The 5,000-nt window shown below is 36.2% G+C and overlaps 1 protein-coding gene across 17 annotated transcripts in view; it reads left to right on the top strand.

Annotated features, from left to right (window-relative positions):
- Nucleotides 1-5,000, top strand: part of LOC106883520 (rap1 GTPase-activating protein 1) — a 411,187-nt gene that overhangs the window by 191,498 nt on the left and 214,689 nt on the right. The gene's annotated exons all lie outside the window — the stretch shown is intronic.

Here is a 5,000-nt window from a genome sequence, read left to right as displayed (position 1 = left end):
TTTGGCTCAAATATGAACTAAATCTTGCTTCTGATATTGGAAAATAGTTTATTGCAGTTCATTTTTGATTTTGTTTTTACTTGATATTATTTATGTCTTTTTTTCTTTTACCAAATGGCCTTTCATCTTTTCAGGGTCAATAAAATAAATACCAGTTGATCACTGGGGTCAATGTAATTGACTTGCGGATGAAATGCCGCTAAGCATTTTGCCTGGTGCAGTAGAAATGGTTTCATATTTTGGCACAAAGCCAGAAAGTTCAGGAGAGGGTGGGGGGCAAGTGAATTACATCAACCCCCAGTGACTAACTGGTACTTATTTTATTGACCCCAAAAGGATGAAATGCAGAATCAACCTCAGGAAGTTGAGCTCAGAACGTAAAGACAGGTGAAATGCTGCTAAGCATTTTTCCCTGTGTATTAGCAATTCTGCCTGCTCACCACCCCCTTACCATGGAATGGTAATAATGAAAACCTGATAAAATAACATGAAATAATGTTTTTTTGAAAATGCTTTCTCTCCTTTGCCCGTAATAACAGGATTGTAATCTTTGTGAGTGGCTCAGCTAAAATGGTTTTTGTGTGTTTCTTTTCCAACTGATCTAATCCAGTTGATTTGGCCGTCATCTATAACCAACATTTTATTCAAGTGACAGAAAAGTTGTCCTTATAATCAATCATTACAGTTTCCAGCAAAGACAGTGCAAAATAAATAATAAATAAATATAAATCCACTCTTGGACAGGCTTTGGAATAAAACTGAATAATCTATTTTCTTGTGGCGGTATAGATTAGACGGCTTTGTACATATTGATCTTGTTTAATGTGAGGGCTGTTCGTAAAAGCTGAGTAAGACTGGGGAAGAGGTGGAGGCAGAGGCGTAGTTGAGAGAAGTCATGTATGACACAGCAAACTAGAGAGTGGTGTGTGCATGAGTGGAGGGTGCTGTCCAATATGGGCATATTTCGAGTGTAAATCATCTCTAAAACACACAAAGGATGGATGTGTTGATGGTGCCATCATTTGTTGCTGTTGCTGTTGTCCATTAAATCGATTCTGAATTTTGATTGAATAGAGATCTAGGATCAAAAGAATTCCATCCATGACCATCCTGTCTGTCTTTTTGTTTTTTTTGTTTGTTCTTTTATTCAGGTAATGTATCTAAAACAGCTTTTATCAATGTGTCCTCTTTTTGTTTTTGTTTTGTTCTGTTCTAACAACATTAGAGTGTGATTTGAGGCAAATTTGGTTGCTATTTCTAGCAAGTAGAACGTCTGTGTGGAGGCTGCTGTGTTTTCTGGATCAGGTGATGTAGGATAGAGTGGTGGGGGGGGTGATAGACTGAGTAGAAGGACAGGGTAGGGTGGGGACAGGTTGGCAGGGTGGGTGTCGGGTGGGTGTCGGGTGGAGAGATATATCTGCATTTTATGGAGACATTTGATATCCAGTTAGAGCTATTCAGGGTGGAGGTGCAGTAATGTAACGTCCATCCTATTGCTGACTTACGATCAAAGGCATTCCAACTATGACCATACCATGGAGTGGGGTGGGTCATGTTTATACAGAGGGTATCTTGGACTATTTTAGCCAATGAGTTCCTTTTTGTAAAGGAACATTATTTAGCAGTTACTTCTAACAGAATGGCTGACTTATTTTGTTTTCCCCATATTCCCTCGTGTAGGTTGAACTATGTAAAATGTCAGAGAAAGAAACCTGGCTGTTTCTTGCAATACAGACCAATGCATCGAATGAAAAAGGTTTTTCAGGGTCTCCTTAAAATACTATTGTGGATCCCCAGTTTACTATTTTGTTGCATGGACCCCCTAACATCTTATATTGGCCCCAGTAGAGAAACACTGCGATACAACATCAGTTTGTCACCTGATATGACCATTTCCAAAAAGTATTGGTCTTCCTTCACACAATCAGGAAGATCCTCCATGGCTGAAACCTGATTTTCTTTTTTGAGACGGCCACACTCGACACACTCTACTTCCAAGCACTACTATAAACAGTAGAAAGGGGCAAGAACATTGTAACTTAGTGAGCACATGTGACAGGGTTCACGGTCATTGTGAGCCAAGCAGCTTCACTCTGCAAACTTTAGCTCCATTACAATAGCAACATTCTTGATACCGTTTCATCAGACCTCGTATATAGTCTCTTTAGAAGAACCGAATGTCAGCACCATGACATACCGAACAGTCAATCTGAATCAATGCCGTACCAGATCATTATTTTTTCCACGTTGACAAAGTCTCATACTGCACTCTGATTCTCATATGTTCTTACCTGACCCTTGTCTTAAATCCATCATCCAATTTACATTAATATCATTAATAACCTTTAATCTGTATTTGATCGACTCACACAGAATTGGATGGAAATGAATCAATAACACACACAAAAAAAACAAATCAACATCAGTGACCCCCACCCCCACCCCCTTTAGAAAACACTGCTTTTCCATTACAGAGATCAATCAGATTTAGACATATTATGTATCCTATGGTATTTTTGTATATCATATACTTATTATATACTTATTATATATTTTATCAATATTTAGCAGAAGCAACAGAGTGACTCAGGAGCCGAGAGTTTCGTGTGTTAGCACTTTGCAATAGCATTTATATACACATCAGTTTGGAGTGTGTGTGTGTGTGTGTATATATATATATATATATATATATATATATATATATATGTATAATATGTATTTATAAATATATGTATATATATGACATGTATGTGTATGTATATATATGTGTGTGTGTGTGTGTGTGTGTGTGTATAGCGATATGTAAGATATATATATATAGATCTTACATGTCAGCTATATGTATTATATACATGTATTATATTAAAGATATCATATATATACATATTATATATGTTGACTGTGTGTGTGTGTGTGTGTGTGTGTATGTGTTATTGCTACTCCTGGTGTAATCTCTTGTAAAATATCAATTGCAAATATCTAAATCCAACTTGGAATACATTTCCACGATGTTCAAGCTTCAGTCTGTCGGTTTTTTATTAAGATTCAATGAATCTTAATGGCATTTTAGGATTTGAGGATTTTTGTGTTTTGCTATTTTTGTTTTATTTTTCTGCTCATTGGCCCCCGAAAGGAACAAAATCAATTTTCTGCCACTCAGCTGTTTTTGAAGAAAACCAATTAGGGATTAATAAAGAAGGATATTGTCTGAGACTGTTGGTAAATAACTGCATCTGTTGGAATTGAACTGGCCTGTGGAGATATGTGTGTGTGTGTATACAAACACTCTTACATACATACATGTGTGGGAATATATACACACACACACACACATATATATCCTTATCTATATACGGATATATATGTGTGTATTCATTTCCCCATATATATATATATATATATATATATATATATATGTGGATATATATATGCCTATATATTGGATATACATACACACACACACACACATATTTATATATATGGACATATACACAGTCATGTAACTGCATGTGGACTGTTGGCGATTTCTCCTTATTTTTCTGTTTTTTAATTGTTTTTTGTAGTGACTATATATATATATATATATATATATATATATATATATATATATACACATACATACAAGGGTGAGGAAAGAAAAGATAAGTGGGTAAGAAATGGTTCTGTGGCTGGTAGGATGAGTGAGTGGCACGATCCCAGTCAGTTCTGAGGAACTAAGATAATTATAGTTCTGGTAGGTAACACTGAAAGAGGAGACACAGCATGCTTGTGGTCCAGAGGTTGAAGTATGTGTGAACGTGTTCTATGGTGGATGTTGTGTCTATGTTAGGGCGACTATAACAGAAGTGTCAAGTGGACAACGGAACGTAACGGATGTAATGTTTAATCCGCAGTGGACTTTAGTAAATGTTATACTTCTTCCATGTAATGTGCTTGATATATATATGTGTGTATATTTATATAATGGATTCTATACAAATATAGTGCGCAGTAGATTGACTGTATCAGACGTAATATCTAGTCGATACTTGACCAACAATAGTTTAAAGTAGGTGATCTACTAATGTCTTTATTGATCAAAGATCAAATAAACGACAGCTATGAGCTGAGATGTTAGTGAAAACAGTGACATCTAGTGTCAATCTAAGGAGATATGTAGATACTGTATTAAAATGATATTATCAATAATGCCACATGGTGTGCTTATCTGAAATTACACCGGAGTTAAAACTCTGATGACAGCAGTGATGCTGCTGCTGATGGTAATGGTGGCTGTGACTTTTGTTGCAACATTTGCATTGTTGAAATAAATTGACCTGCGATAGTTTCTGTTTGGTATTTAGAAAAGTCTAGTTTTTCTGCTGGTTTCAAGGATCGTAGCCGTGGTGGTTGTTGTTGTTGTTGATTGGAAACCTGATTTCTGATGGCCTCAGTATTGCGTTTTGCTGAAAATGCTGTTCATAGCTTTATTTGTCTCAGACGACACGACCGATCATGTACGGCTTCCAGAAACATGCAATCCGTTTGTTTGATTTTTAAACAATGCGTTATTAAAGGAACTTGTATTATAGCGTTGTTGTTGCTGTTGTTGTTGTGGTGGTAGCAGTGGTGGTGGTGGTGGTGGTGGTGGTGGTGGTTTTAGTTGTTGCAAATGGATAAAAAGATAGAGAAATATTGGCAGTTAATGATTTTATGTTAGAAAGAGCTGATATCAACTTTCTTGAGGTTACAAAAGACAATTGTGGAGGGCTGCCTCACTGGCTGTTTCATAGATTTTCTGAAACAATGAATAGACAGAGCACGTGTCCTTGCACACAAACACACACACGCACACACACACACACACATATATATATACATACATGCACACATATCTATTTATATTTGTCATATATATATATATATATATATATATATAAATGTGTGTGTGTGTGTGTGTGTGTGTGTGTGTGTGTGCAAAGGGTGAAAAACATATGCATATACGTATGTCTACACATCAA

The sequence above is a fragment of the Octopus bimaculoides genome, chromosome 26, assembly GCF_046866305.1.
Source record: "Octopus bimaculoides isolate indiv1 chromosome 26, ASM4686630v1, whole genome shotgun sequence".
In the NCBI taxonomy this organism is placed as follows: Eukaryota; Metazoa; Mollusca; class Cephalopoda; order Octopoda; family Octopodidae; genus Octopus; species Octopus bimaculoides.
Note: the sequence above shows the minus strand (reverse complement) of the source record. Positions and strands in the feature narration are given on the sequence as shown.